This window comes from Eleutherodactylus coqui, chromosome 9, assembly GCF_035609145.1.
Source record: "Eleutherodactylus coqui strain aEleCoq1 chromosome 9, aEleCoq1.hap1, whole genome shotgun sequence".
Taxonomy (NCBI): Eukaryota; Metazoa; Chordata; class Amphibia; order Anura; family Eleutherodactylidae; genus Eleutherodactylus; species Eleutherodactylus coqui.
This window is the reverse complement of record NC_089845.1, coordinates 164374995-164391473: the sequence shown is the minus strand read 5'-3', so window position 1 is coordinate 164391473 and position 16479 is coordinate 164374995. Positions and strand designations below refer to the sequence as shown.

At 44.1% G+C, this 16479-nt stretch overlaps 1 pseudogene; it reads right to left on the bottom strand.

The window, feature by feature from the left end:
• Nucleotides 1–15003: 15003 nt before the first annotated feature.
• LOC136578746 (myosin-9-like) lies at nucleotides 15004–16221 on the bottom strand (annotated as a pseudogene).
• Nucleotides 16222–16479: the final 258 nt, after the last annotated feature.

Below are 16479 nucleotides of genomic sequence, written 5' to 3'. Positions count from 1 at the left end.
TTGCATATCCCAATGGTTGGGAGATCAATGATGAACTTGAATGACAGCAAGAGGTGCACAGAGATGAACTCTGCATGGCATGTAGAGGAATGGCGTGTAGTGATGCATTCTGTACTTTGAGTGAAATTGGACATCCTATCCCAAGCCTAGGGTGTCGAACAATGCCTACACTTCATCAGAAGTCACTTGCACGACATTGGGCTTCGAACCAGACAGGTGCCCTATTGACTTTACGCAACCACTCTCAAAGGCTATCATGGTGCAGAGAAAGATGGCCATGGAGGCTGGAATAGATGTCTATACTTTTCCACAATGAGTTTTGATTTTGTCTCAGATGCAATGATAGCTGGAGATTGGTCTGTAGACCACGTAGATAATGCCATAAAGGGACCTTCACGAGGGAATGTCACACCGATCCAACTCCACGAATTTTGATGTGGGGTGGCATAATGTATGGTCGCCGGACCCCTTTGGTCTTAATCCCAGGTAGACTAACAGTTGAGCGCTATCAGTGATACGACCATTTCTACAAAGTATTTCAGGAGCCGTTGTTTAACCTGCCAACATCCAGCCGGATGTTACTTGTGCTACTGAGGCCTGCGGCATCTCTGGACTTGTATCCAATCAAGCCCATCAAGTGCATGCAGCAAGGCACAACATTCCTCAGACAACCATCAATAACCCCAGTGATAACATGCCAAGGCATGTGAATGCATGTATTTCTGTGCGTTGCGCTCATACTCTATACTGAATAAATCGAGATGTTTTGAATATTTTGTTTCCATTTTTTCCTCATTTGCATATCATTAACATATCTGGTGAATGCTGAGAAATGCAGAATATCTTTACTTATTTTATTCCATGTAATATACATTGATAATAGCTCCAAATGTTGACAGCATGAAACTGAGCAGAACGGTATTGTGAATCCACCATCTGTCATTCGTGAAAAAGGAACATATGGATATATATTGCAATTATTAAAATATATGTACGTTGTGGGGGATGGGGAGGAGATGAGCTGAAAATTTAGAAGTGAAAAATGGGGCTATAAAACAGGTTAGAACCCCTTGTTATGCAAGTTATCATGTAACAGGTGCCGTCTGTCGCATTCTTGTTGAACAGGAAAACTGCTGTCATTTTACATTTTCTTATGCTACAGTGCAAAAACAAACCTGCTAAAAAAAGCCCAAAAGTAATTATTCGGTCTCATCTAAGTTTATGACATTGATGTGCAAACTAGATATATGATCTTATATGGTAACTTTGTATCTCATTCTGATTTTCTTAAAGTATAGTCATACTTTTAGGTCATTTTTTTGAAAGTGTCCATAAGGAATAACACTATATCTGGTCATTATATGACATCATTATTGATGTCACCAGTTACCCCCTCTGCAAGCTCTATCTCAAATTTTCAGGTAGCTCCGGCAGCGAATCTGGAATGCTGGCTGACTTCCGGCCTGTGAAACACAGAGCTGTTCAGATGACACGCACTTCTAGTTGGTTCCAGTGCAATGAGTTTGTATCTTACAGGATTAGTACAAATGATTTTACCAATTTGAAACCCTCATAACTCACATTTAATGACATAAATTTATTAGCAATGGAAACAAAAACTCTGAACTTTTGTTGCAGAACATAAAAAATGTTTTCATTGAATCATAGAATGACAGAATTGAAAGTGACCTCCAGGGTCATCGGGTCCCACCCCCTGCTCAGTGCAGGATCACTAAATCATCCCAGACAGATATTTGTCCAGCTTTTGTTTGAGCACTTCCATTGAAGGAGAACTCCCCACCTCCAGTGGTAACCTGTTCCACTCATTGATCCCCCTCACTGTCTAACATCTAATCTGTGTCTCCTCCCTTTCAGTTTCATCCCATTGCTTCTAGTCTTTCCTTGTGCAAACGAGAATAGGGCTGATCCCTCTGCACTGTGACAGGCCTTCAGATATTTGTAGACAGCTATTAAAGGGGTTGTCTCGCGAAAGCAATTGGGGTTAAGCACTTCTGTATGGCCATATTAATGCACTTTGTAATATACATCGTGCATTAATTATGAGCCATACAGAAGTTATTCACTTACCTTCCCTGCGCTGGCGTCCCCGTCTCCATGGCTCCGTCTAACTGCAGCGTCTAATCGCCCGATTAGACGCGCTTGCGCAGAAGGGTCTTCTGCCTTCGGCTCGGTCTAGCACGAGCGGCGTTCTGGCTCCGCCCCTTCTACGCATCATCACGTAGCTCCGCCCCGTCACATGTGCCGATTCCAGCCAATCAGGAGGCTGGAATCGGCACATGTGATGGGGCGGAGCTACGCAATGACGCGTAGAAGGGGGCGGAGCCAGAACGCCGCTGCTGCCGGACAGACCCGAAGGCAGAAGACCCTTCTGCGCAAGCGCGTCTAATCAGGCGATTAGACGCTGAAGTTAGACGGAGCCATGGAGACGGGGACGCCAGCGCAGGGAAGGTAAGTGAATAACTTCTGTATGGCTCATATTTAATGCACGATGTATATTACAAAGTGCATTAATATGGCCATACAGAAGTGCTTTACCCCACTTGCTTTCGCGAGATAACCCCTTTAAGTCTCCTGTCAGCCTTCTCTTCTGCAAGCTAAACATTTTGAGATCCTTTAACCGTTCCTCATAGGACAGGATTCGCAGACCGCTCACCATCTTGGTAACTCTTCTCTGAACTTGCTCCAGTTTGTCTCTGTCTTTTTTAAATTGGGTGCCCAGAACTGGACACAGTATTCCAGATATGGTCTGACTAAGGCCACTTGCAGACGAATGGATTTGAATTGCGGAATTCGCGATCGGCACCCACATGGATGATCCCCTGTAATATTTGCCCATTGGAGGGCATTAAATTCCACATCTTCAAGGAGATGTGCAGATGCTAATTGCAATTTTTTTTAGCAGAATTGTGCAGATGGGCTCTATTCATCTCTATGGGACTGATCGAATTGCAGTGCATCCACAATTACATTTTGGATAGGCCCGGGTTTCTAATCGGATAGTTTGCAAGTTGCTTGGAGACCACATAACAACATGAATAAAAGGAAGCAGGAGAAAAGACAGTGCAGGACAGATATTTTAAGATAAAAACACACCACTATCCATTGCAGTAGCCAGGGTATTCAATATGATAGATTTGCCTGGCATGACTTGTTTGTTACAAACCCATGCTGGTTCTGGTTAATTACTCCATTCTTATTAAAGTACTTGCATACATGCTGATTAATAATTTGTGCAAAGTTCTTTCACATTTTTTTGAAGATAGGGACAACATCTGCCCTTTTCCAGTCTTCTTTTCCACATCAGAGGTGCAGTTGGAGCCCCATAACTTCCTCAACCATTCCCTCCTTGTTGGTAAGAATTAGGTCCAAGATAGCAGATCCCCTTGTTTTCTCTTCTAGCTTTTGGAAGATAAAGTTGTCAGCAAGAGCGGATAAGAATTTGTTGGATCCATTATTTTAACCTGAGAGATTCCCAACAAATGTCTGGATGGGTAAAATCTCCGATGATCACTATGTAGAAGTATAATTACATGGCCAGTTAAAAAACGACTTACTTGAATCACTTCGGATTACTACTTGGACTAAATGGGCTTCTAATGCCATGCCAATGAACTTCAGTGAAACCCAGCTGCAAGCCGCACGGATGTTCCTTTGCTCTCTGCTCAGCCCAGTATGTGTAAAAATGGCCGATGATCTAAATGACCGGGGAATCTGAAATAAGAAAGACAAAATAGCATGTATCACCACTAAACTACCTACTATAACTATAAGAATTAGAATATAGTGATACTATAAAGTCAACAAATCCAGTCTTACATGTGACCTGAACACCCAGACATCTACCTACCCAACCACTTAACCGTGTCAACATCAAGATCACAAGCATGCAATGTAGTAGCAGCACCAATCCAAAATGAATAAGTGCCAAGCTCCGAAGGGTACAAACCCAACTGCCACCAGCAAGAATGGAGAACGACACGGCTCCACATCCAGATCAGGTGGAGACGATATGCCCCTCAGTGTTACAAAAGGGCAAACTGCTCAATTTACATGTTCAAACTGTGACAACATCTGCATAAGTACAGTAACGAGGTCACAATCCTTAGAAACACCAGGAACAGACCCTGAAGACCAGGCACGCTGGCAGATCAACTCCCTGTCCCATCTGTGTTCTGTGACTGGCAAAGGTGAAAGCGGAGCTGGCGCTTCGATAGAAGGCTGTCCCTTGGGCTGATCTAAACTGACAGTATTAGAAGAAGCCCACCGGGCTGACAGCTTGCAGTCATCTCTGGTCCTCATGCAACTGCTTCAATGTAAAGAATGTCTGAGACTTTAGCGCTGATGTTGACTTTTTCTGGACAAAATCTCTGACAAAGAAGAGGAACGTGTTTACCTGTGTTGAGAATTATAGGACCGGTGATCATGGTCAGCCTACCAGCCTAACCGACCTGCATAACGCTGTCACTTCTCCTGGATGCACTTGCATGATGCAACTGTTGACCTGTGGAAAAAGAAGAGATGGTATTCTCAAGGACCCACATGAAATGCTGAAGCGCTACTGTCAAAACAATATCTGAATCCATGACTGCGCTTTCCACTGATGCCACTGTGACATAGGAGTTTGTTCTCTGCACAGCAGAACTCTTCTTTCTTTCTTCCTGGCTAGCTACACTAGCGGCTGCCAGTCTGGAAGCAATAGCTTCTGCCCTAAAGCCTTCTACATAACCATGCAGTTCCTCGCATTGTCCCATGCTGGTCACCCAAAGCCGGCAGACTCAGGGTATTTAGAGTCAGCAGTGAGGAAGAAGAACGAAGAGGCAGCACAGACTGAACAAACTGTACACCCCAATTTGCACTGCCACCACTCGGGCAGGCCTGCTGCCCACAGCCAGATGCTCTGCTATTTCCTTGCAAGATACAAGCCCTCACTGATCTCTATCTCTGGCCTTGGGGGAACAAAACCCCATGCCAGAAAAAGAGCCACCAGACGAAGGAAGTCACAGCTCATCCAATTGCAATGCAGTCACACTTGCTCTGCCAAAGCTCCCACCAGCAATCCCGCCTCCCACTGTTACAGCACAACGGCAGACTGCTCAGTGGGGCCCTAACAAGAAGACACATCCGCAAATGCTCCTGGCCCATTTCTTTCCTGGACCTGCTGTTCCTCACAGCAGGACTGGGGCTGAGATGAAAGGTAAGTGATGTTGCCACCATGACCTACTTCTATTTTTTTTTTCATGGCAGGGACCGACATCCACCATTGAATTGGATGGCCAACACCTCTACAGGAATTCTTCTAACCATAGTTGATCCTCCTGGGACACCTTCCCCAAGAGGAGCAGCTTTAGGGATATCATCATAAACTCCAGCAAGGCTTGCTGTGCTGACTTGGCCAGTTGCTGAAGGTAGCTTACCCTCCCCATTCTGCAACTTTTAACCCCTGCTATCAATGCCCCTTTTCAGGTGCTTCTAGCCAGGATTGCAGCCCCCACCAGCCTTAAAGGCACGGTACGTCCCCGCAGTCAATGGCCGCTGCGTTATGCTCTTTGAGGCCTTTCATTACCTATTCTGTAGGCTCTTTCCCTGTACTACATGTGCTACACTGCGCAACATCTATGTATGTTACCTGTGACCGGATTAGCTGCTGTTTTTCATAGAGTTATGGTGTCAATTTACAGTTATAACAGAATGAATTAATCTCGTACCTAGAGGGAGCGCCATTCTCTGACCGCGGCGTTTTGCAGCTCCATCTAGTAATACATTTAATAAATAAAATTTCAATAATGAACCATAATTACAGCCCATAAAACACGTCGTAAGCTCTGGGTATGACACTCCAAGTTTTCCATGCCTTGTTATAATTATATTTACTTTTTAGTGCGGTATTAATGTACGCCAATAAACATGTCGCCGTGACTTCTCAAGGAAATATTAAGAAAAAGGATGCTGGCGACGCCAGTAATGAAGATGCCGGAGGAGCTTGTCATCTGCTGCTGCTGAAAAACGGCAAGTAACTAAAGAAATCAGAAGACTTCATATAAGAAATGAATATATTGTTTGAAGGTTCTTATAATTTTATCTTCTAATAATAGTTTCATATGCGAATATTTCAAGTAATAGTTTAACCCCTTCAAGACCACAGATTGTTTCATTTTTTTTTATCTTGTTTTTTTCGTGCCCCCACCTTCCAAGAGCCAGAAGATTTTTATTCTTCCATCAACATAACCACAGAGGGACTTGTTTTTCTTGGGGGTCGACTGCTATTTTTTAATGGTGCCATTTAATGTAGTAAAAAAACGTTTTAAAAAAATTAAGCTTGGTGAAATGAAAAGAAAATGCAATTGCGCCATCTTTGGTGGGTTTCGTTTTTTGAGCATTCATGGTGAAGAGAAAAGGCCATATGATTATTATGGTGATTCCAAATTTTTATGGTGTTTTATGTTTTACTACTTTTAAATAGTAAATAGACCCTTTTTTTTAAACAAAAATTACTTTCCCTGTTTGGAGACCCCACAACTTTTTTTTATTTCCCTTTAGATGGGCCGTGTTTTTACTAGCACCAGTTATTATTTATTTTGTGAGTGCAAAAAAGTTTGAAGATTGAGCAGGGGCATAAATAGAAATCTTGGGGCCACAGACATAAAAGAAGAATACATTTCAGAGAAGGAGATTTAAAATGAGAGAGAGAGAGAGAGAGAGAGAGAGAGAGAGAGAGAGAGAGAGAGAGAGAGAGAGAGAAAGAGAGAGAGAGAGAGAGAGAGAGAGAGAGAGAGAGAGAGAAAGAGAGAGAAAGAGAGAAAGAGAGAGAGAGAGAGAGAGAGAGAGAGAGAGATCAGGAGCATGTCTGCCGTAAGGCACTGGAGGTCGGATGGTGCGGCATACAGCTCTCTTCCATGACAGATCTGTACCAGAGGTTCTGTTTGGAGCCTCTGGCACGCATGTGAGTAGGACATTAGGCCAGCTTTACATAGGCATAAGCGCAATTGTGCATGCCTTAAAGCAACTTTTTTGCGCCATGAACGAGCCTTTTTCACACATTTATCGACATTTTTGACCACACTTTTTTTTGCACTCAAGGCATGTTCATTGGCGTTTAGCAAACAAATGCACTGATTGAAATGGAGCATTCGTGCACCCCCATTGAATTCTCAGGGAGCCTTTGATGCACAAATCTGGAGTACGATAGAGCACGTTCTACATTGTTGCCCAGCTGAAAGTGCTAACACAAAATACGTGCATGTGAATGAACCCATTGAAATCAATGGATCACTGCATATTGTGCGCACACATTTTGCACGGGCAAATACATTGACATGAAGCCAGCCCTAGGTCTCATTCTGATAAGCATGGGTGCAACTACTATCGGTGGTACAGAGCGAAATTTCTATCCTCTCATGCGTAGTAGAGGATCTGAAGTGTGTGCCAATGATTTCAATGGGAAACCTCACATGCACATTGCACTGCATGCGAGAGGCAGGCGATGCTTTAAAGGTCCCATTGAAATCAATGGGCCATGCGTTCCATGGGACAAGAAGAAATAAGATCGTTGGTGTATGTGACTCGAGTGAAAAGAATGGGGTTCATATTTGTGCACCTCTCAACACTCAAATCTCGTGTGAGTTTCTCGGCTGTGTGGAAGTGGCCTTATGTTGGTTTTTCAGTTGCAATGTGGAAGCATAAGGTCCTCTGTAAATATACATGGCTCATGCCCATACCTCTCATCTTGTCATATACACTTATTGTCAGAAAATATCAAGCAGTTAGAAAGAGTTGTTGGAATGGAATTACATTTCATACGTGTGATCATAGCGTAAGCAAAAATATACTTTATTGTGGAAAACAGACCACTTTAAGAGAGGCTCTAGTACCCTATTGGGCCACCTCTAGCTTCAATAGAAGATATGATACGGATGGACATGGAGGCTCTAGTACCTTGTTGTACCGCCTCTAGCTTGGATACGAGATGTGATACAAGTGGGCGAGGGGGCTCTAGTATCCTGTTGTACCACCTCTAGCTTGGATACAAGATGTAATATGGGTGGGCATGGAGGCTTTAGTACCCTGTTGTACCGCCTCTAGGTTGGATACAAGATGTGATACGGTTGGGCATGGAGGTTCTAGTACCCTTGTATACCACCTCTAGATTGAATGCTGGATGTGATTCAGGTGGGTATGGAGGCTCTAGTACCCTGTTGTACCGCCTCTTGCTTGGATACAAGATGTGATACAGGTGGGCATGGAGGTTTTAGCACCCTTTTGTATTGCCTCTAGCATGAATACAAGATGTGATACGGGTTGGCATGGAGGCTCTAGTACCCTTTTGTACCACCTCTAGATTGAATGCAAGATGTGATACAGGTGGGTATGGAAGTTCTAGTACCCTGTTGTACTGTCTCTAGCTTGAATACAAGATGTGATACAGGTGGGCGAGGAGGCTTTAGTTCCCTATTGTACCGCCTCTAGCTTGGATGTAAGATGTGATATGGCAGGCATGGAGGCTCAACTACCCTGTTGCCCCGGCTCTAGCTTGGATGCAAAATGTGATATGGGTGGGCATAAGGGCATACAGGTTTGTAGGCTGTCAAAGTTGACATCCCAGATAGTCCCATACATGTTCTATTGGCAATAAATCTGGCGACTGAGCGTCTGTAGGGGCGTCCTGAGCTCGGTCACCTTGTGTGCCCTCACACATCCACTGGTCCCAACACCTCCTAACAATCTGGTCAGAACGGCCGGTGGGGGAAAATTCATTGATATGACAATCCAGCTTATCACATCCCAATAATGCACCCCCTTTCAGACTCTGGTAACGGGGGGAAATCTCTTCTCTGCATCAAAGATGCGTCTGGTGGTCAACAAGCTCTACACAAGCGGAAGAAGTGGTCACTGCACACAAGGAGCCTCTGAGAGCCTTTTATAGGACAAGGGGGAACCACTTTTAGGGTCTCCGGTGACAATACCCTTCATCTAATCACACCACAACTCTCCTCATTTACATAACTGCCTGAGATGGAATTGTATGCCGAGTCCTGCAGCAAAACGGCAACTTCTTCTGGGGTCGGGATTGTTTTTTTTTTTTACAAAGAATATATATGTACTGTTACAAGGACTATTAAAAGGAACCTGTCATCATCTTTGAGACCCATAAATTATTTTATGGGGCTTACAAGTGAGGGGACAGGGAGTCCAGGAAGTGGTGTTTTAAACGCTTGACTCTTTTCTGACTACTCTGTGTGTTTTTTCCATAGAGATAAAGAGTCACAGAGCCATCTGAGAAGAGTCATGCAACTGTCATGCAGCAACCTTGTGGGGACACAGAGCAGGAACTGGGCACCAAGTGAGTATGAAACTCAACTCTCCAAACTCCCCACTTTTAAGCCCCATAATGTAGTTTATTGGGCTTAAATGTGATAACAGGTTCCCTTTAAATACACACCATGACTGCTCTATTGTATATAGTCTGTAAGCCTAAAGGGGTTGTCCAGTTGTAAACTATCAATGGCCTATCCACAGGATAGGCTACTCATAGAAGATCGATGAGGTTCTGAAACCCGGAATCACCACTGATCAGATGTTCCACAGGGCACTGTGCATGCGCGTTAAACTGATTTCTGTGGAAGCAGACGGCTCTAAGTTGCCATTGAAGTGAATGAGCTATGATACCAAGCCTGGCTATTGCAGAGCTGTCTACTTCCTGCAGAAATCAGCTGCATGCACAAGCAGCCTGGCCCAGCAAACAGCTGCTCAGTTGGAGCCCCAGGTCGGTGGACCCCGCAGCTATACTATTCATAGCCTTTTCGTTGGATCAGTCATTGGTACATCTGGACAAGTCCTTTAACCCCTTAACAACCGCTCATACCACTTTTAGAGGTAGCCGTTAAGCGCATTATTCTGATGCAATTGCCTTTTTATGCCGTTATTTATTTTATATACTGAACATCGCAAAAATGAAATCCAAAACGAAATGTCCGAATTTCTTTCCCCCCCCCATTTCCTATCAAAACGGATACAAGTTACACTTTACTTTATATCCACCAATAAATCATGTTGTTTACAAAAATACAAATTATCCCCCCAAAAAACAGGCTCACATATGACTATGTCAACTGAAATATGTGAAATAAGTGGCTCTAGGAGTGCAATGATGAAATACACTAAAAAATCAGTTGGTCATTAAGGTTCAAACAGGTTTGATCACTAAGGGGTTAATTTATCATGCCTGTTTTGCAAGCCCTATAACAACTCACTTGGAGACATTGCTGTGAAGTTGTATGTGCAGCTGCATCTTTGTATCCCCGGAGGGTAGATAATATTCTTTCATTTCTACACTGCTGACAATATGTATAGGCGGTATCTCCTATAGCGTTCACTCTGCTCACCGCGAGAAGCTCATGCTCAGTAATAACGGTGCTTAAGTCTGGTTTTATTAGATTCCGTTAACTCCCCTGCTCATTTGTTTTTGTAATTTTCTTCTTCGGCTTATTTTTTATCCCGTCCAATATCATAAAACACAAATTGAAGTTTTTTATTGGAGCGTAAAAAAAAGTAAATAATGAGTTGTGGCTGATAACGCTGCCGTTATTGTGGTCTTCGGGGAGCCAAATATTCAATCTGTGCTCATAAACTTCCCCGTCCAGCCCCTCACTGCTGGGAGCGCCGATCACTTATAGGTGGTCTACAGATGTAGCAAAGATTAGTTTGGCATAAACAAATCATGTTGCCCTTTTACCGTTACAATTAGCTTTATTTATTATCTTTGAGATGACCGTCTGAAATTTCATTGAAAAGTGATCTTCTAAAGAGGACGATTCTCTCAAGGTTGACGCCAATATACTCAAGATATAATAAAATTAAAGCGCCACCTTGGAGATTACTTTTAAATTATTCATTATGTAGCTACCCAACCCCTCCCCAGTATACATAAGTCAGCGTATCGTTATCTCGGTTAGTTATTTCTCTCAATCTGAAACTCTCAGCCTCTTGTTCCTCAGATGCTCATGTGATCTCAGTTCTGACCAGCTCAGATCTACTTGGGGGATACAGACACTCCTATCACAGTTACTGATGATTATACAACTTCTGTCACACAGGTATAATAGAGGAGACCACAGCTCGTGTTCCTGACTGTATACTTATGGGCTGTAGCTTATTTAGGTGACTGTATAAGACAATAATAATTAAATCCCCCCCCCCCCCCCCCCTCACCCAGCAGGCAAAAATGGTTTAGCCTTAGCTAATGTATTATTCGATTGATAGGAAATAAAAATAAAATAAAATACTCACAAGGTGGAGCCTGATAAGCATTAGACAGGGGTCTACAGTCCATGTGATTGGAATACATAGAGGAGACCTCCAGAGTGTGACAAGCAATCAGCTGAGGGGGTAAAAATGAGAAAAAGTGTTTTCACCTGGGTGGCCCTTTAACAACCTATCACCAAAAATCTGGTTGAAATAGATTAGTGGTCTATTTGGAGAAGTTCACTCTGATATTTATATAGTGTGTAGATGTTCCCTAATTTGCATCAAATTATATACTCATATCAGCTATTCTGACATTATCTGGTTTCCACATGACGAGACTCCAGTGGGCAAAAGAGCCCAAAACTTGTATCACTGAGCAGCGGGAAGACATCTTCTGGTCAGACGGGTCCAGATTTCTGTTGCTGATGGGAGGTCAGAATTTGTTGCAAGCAGCATGAATCGCTGACCCCTTCCTGTCAGCTGATCAGAACATGTTAGCAACTCCATCTAATCTGCAGGAACAACAAGAAGCTTCCTGTCCGCAGGGGCCAATATTTCTGCAGAACTATTTCATCACTGAGTGGAGTCTCCAGCATGATGAATTGTTGCAGTTCTGAACACCAAATAAAAGAGGTCTGACGCTACTAGAGCCTGCGATGTGCTTACTACATGTACAGCAGCCTATCAGAGAACAAAGCGCTGCAGACGAAAGAGACGGACGCACTCTGAACCGATGGTGATTTTCTTTTAGATACAACAGCGCTGGAACTGATTGCCTGCTGTTATGGTCAATCCTAGATAGTTGGCACGACTCTCATAGAGACTCAGGACAAAGAAAATGGAGGAGAACTCTGCATGCTGGGTCTCTGTTAAAGAGCAAGAGAGCGAAATTTTAGAAGAATTTGAAGCTATAAATGAACAGTATGAAGAATAAGCAGCTGTCTATGATAAATGAGAGAAGCTTAAAACAAGTCTTTGTGAATAGGGGCTTACTGAAGACAAAAACATATCTGCGAGATATGCCATTGACCATGAGCCGGTTGTGTACCAAGGAAAGTGCTTTAACTTCTTCCTCTCAAGGCCTTTTTCAACAGAGACCCAGCATGCAAAGTTCTCCTCCATTTTCTTTGTCATATCTGCAGCCATATTCTGAAGTATTGAAATCTGCTTTAACAGGTTTCTCTTTGTTTCTGCATTTACCTCTAACTGCTTGAGGAACATATTTCTCTCATCTTCCATTCTCTTCAGGTGTGCACTAAGGTCAAGCTTCTGACTAATTTCTTCTTGCAAAAATTAAAAAGACTCTTGGATCTGCGCTTCCATTTCCGCCCGCAGTCTACTTGCCTTCTCAGGCAGCTCAGCTCTGTCTTTAACCTATCGCCTTCTGCGACCTTTACTTGTAGCTCTTGAAGCTGCATCTATACCTTTTTCTATTATTATTCATTATAATCATGAACTCATAGAATCATAGAATAGTAGAGTTGGAAGGGACCTCCAGGGTCATCGGGTCCAACCCCCTGCTCGGTGCAGGATCACTAAATCATCCCAGATAGATGTCTGTCCGGCCTCTGAAGACTTCCATTGAAGGAGAACTTACCACCTCCTGTGGTAACCTGTTCCACTCATTGATCCCCCTCACTGTCTAATATCTAATTTGTGTTTCATCCCATTGCTTCTAGTCTTTCTTTGTGCAAATGAGAATAGGGCTGATTTCTCTGCACTGTGACAGGCCTTTAGATATTTGTAGACATTGTATCAACTCTTGTATCATTGTATCTATCAGTCTTTTTAAATCCATTCTGCACAGAACCAACAGTTTTTAGAATAGCCTCACCACTCCATGGACTCTTCTCTTCATCTGGTAGCTTGTCCGGACAAACTGAGAGACTGCTTTGGTCTCTGTTTAGACCAGTAGACCATGAGACTCCGTCTGCACTCCAGTGGGATTTGACTGCCCACTTTGACTTTGGACATCCATGTATGCAAGTCTATTGTAGACATGCCCAGCAGGGCTCTTTATGGTAGTCTCCTTTGATCACTTGGCATTTTTAATCCGCAATCCACACAGCCCAGACCTATTCTTGGACCTTTATTGCCTCACAGCAACCGCACTTTCGGCCACCTGGCCCTTTACATGCAACTTGCAGCTTTATGCTACATTCCCTGCCAGCGCCTCAACCACCAATTGCAGTAACCTGAAGGTTATTCAATCACCAGGAATGGCATCTTCTCCAGCCAAGATGGTTGGCGCCACTTTCATAGAGACTCAGGGCACCCAATTACTTTGACACTTAGGCTTCGGCCAGCTTTACTTCACACATGGAAAAGGATTACAGGCATCAACATACTGGATACACATCGGCATACAATACAATTTCAGGGTTCACAGTGCGCAGGATCCCCGTCACTTTATCCAGCAAGGACGTCTAGGGGGTATCATCCACTGTCAGACTCATTACGAGCCAAGTCTGGTCTGCGTCAGACATCAGGCTCTCAGTCTCTGATACTGCCTCTGCAGTCTCTGGCTTTCAGCAGGTGGCTCCATGTGTCTTTAGGTTTTAACACCTCCTAACACATCCATTCAGCTGTCCCTGCTGATATATACTATATAAATTGTAGCAAGGGGGGTACTCTTGCCTCAGGATCGCTGACCTCTCATACCAGAAATGGCGCACCACACGAGTAAACACGGCTCAGGAATAACGTATGTCTTTGTCTGGCTCCTGCCAGCGTTTATTTCACAGCACGTTATAGCACAGCAAATCACATCAATGTCCATAAGCACCCCAACTTGGGTGGGAGTCCAGGGGCGTTATCCCTGTTGGACTCTTGCCTTTCCAGGCCACCAGCCTCCGCTCTGCTTGGGTGAGTCCAGGGGCATCATCCCTGTCGGACTCTTGCCTTTTTAGGCCACCAGCCTACAGCACCTCCCTATGCTGTGCTGGCCCTCTCTCTCTCCTATGCTTTTTGGCAGGAACTGGCTTTTATCTGGTTCCTGCTCCACTCCTTGGTTAACCCTCGCACCAGAAGTCCTGTCTCTTGCCCTCTACAGGCCCTTCTGTGTACTGCACTACTACATACCCCCCCCCCCCACACACACACACACACACCCTTTGATATAGGCCGTAAGCCGTATCACCTTTTCTTCTTGGCCCTCCAGGGTCAAAGCTCCAGGCTCGGGGGTCTCTTGCCCTAACTGGCACTTTCTGAAGCTCAACTTCCATGTTGAATACTTCACCTCGTACATCACTCATCTGTTCAACTATTGCAGGGGCCATTTCTTCAGTCTGCACTTCAGTAGTGGCATGTGCACCTATTTCCATCTCTGTGCCTTCTACCACCGAGACACTTCCATTCATTTGCACAACTTCCTTATCCAGGACAGGAGTAATTTCTGAGGCCTTTTCCCCAGTCTCTGCTACCTTTGTGGCCTTCTCTGCTTCAGCAGTTTCACCTTCTGCCTTCTCTTTAGTCACTTGAACTTCAGAGGATTGCTCACCCTCTATCTGTAGCTCAGCTATCACTTTCCCAATACTGTTCACAATTTTTATCTCTTTTTTAGAATTCAACAGGGTCTTCTTTTTTCCACTTGTCTGAACTAGGCCCTAGACCTCTCTAGTCTCTGAACCTTCTTTTCAGCAATATGACTCTTTGACTTCCAGAGCTTCACCTTTGCATTTAACTTCTTAGCGGACATTTGCAATACCACTTTTTCTTCTGACACCACCTTCGGGGGGCGCTTCAAGGTTTCTTAATATTCTCCAACAGGATCTCCATTTCTTCTACCGGTCGTTGGAACACACCTTTTAGCTTTTCCCGTATCAGGGTTCTCTTTTCAGCATCTGTCTTGGCGCTAATCCAGTCTTGCATTTCAGTGCGCACCCGCTTGCTACGCCTTTCTTTTGCAACTTTAGGGAACACCGACTTCCCCTCAGTAAGCCACTGTTCACACATCTTCTGTTTCTTCTCCCCGTTGGACACCATCTGACATTAGTAACCAAGCTCCACACTAATGTCTTCTACTTCCTGCTGAAGACTCACTGTAAACTTCTCAAGTTCATCATAGACATCACTTTGAAGACAAAACAGCTGATTTATCGCTTGCACTTCTTTTAGGATTTCACTGTCTTGCTCTTCAACCGTGACCAAGCATGCAGGGTTCTCATACAGTTTCTCTTCCATCTCTGACACCTGCGCCTGAAGTGTTGCAATCTGTTCTGACAGATTCCTCTTAGTTTCTACATCTTCCTCTAACTGCTTGAGGAACACATTTCTCTCATCTTACATTATCTTCAGGTGTGCACTAAGACCAAGCCTCTGCTGTGTCTCTTCTTGCACCAGCCTCTGAGAATCTTCAGTCTGAGCTTCTAGCTTTACCTGCAGTCTATTCACTTGCTCAGACAGTGCTGTCTTCCTTCTGTCACCTTCAGTAACTTTTACTTGTAGCTCTTGAAGCTGCATTTCCACTGTTTTTCTCTTGCACTCATGTGCACACTTATCTTCCAACAACCCCTTCACCTTTTGGGTCAGCTCAAGACACTCACTTTTCCATGTTTCTTTCACTTTTTCAATTTGCTTCAACTGCTTGGACAGTTTCCCCACAGCTACAGCATGACTCCGTTCCAGCTCCTGGATTTCGGTTCCATGTACTTAGGCTTTCTCATCCAAGCTCATCTGTAGCTGGGACACCAGTCTCTCATGCAGCGCTTCCTGGTTTTTCTTGTCACCCAGTAAGTCTTTCAAGATCTCTGCTTGCTTCTCTGCCTGACTGCAAGCAGCTTTCTCTAGTTCCAGCTTTTCCTTAAGCTGACTTATTTGGCACTCCAAGTCACCATTTTTCTTTGCTAACAGCATTTTCAACTCTGCAACTTGATTCTGCAAACCTGTAGTTTGATTATGTGCATCTGTAGAAGCTCTTTCTAACTCGCAACATGTCATCTCCAACTCTTGGGTTTTCATTTGCAGTTTCTTATAGTCCTGTTTATACTGCACAGATTGTGCCTCCAGATATACTCTGCGATCAGCCTCAGCTCTGGCTACATTTCTGAGGTCTTGTATCTCTTCATGGGCTGTTGAAAGATATCCCTCATACTTCTTTTTCTCACTTCTCATCTCTTCAAAGCTCTGTTCACACTGAACATTCTTCTGTTCCAGCAACACCCGGTGATCAGCTCCCTACTTAGCCAATCTCTCAAGATGCTCATTCTCCTTTAAGAG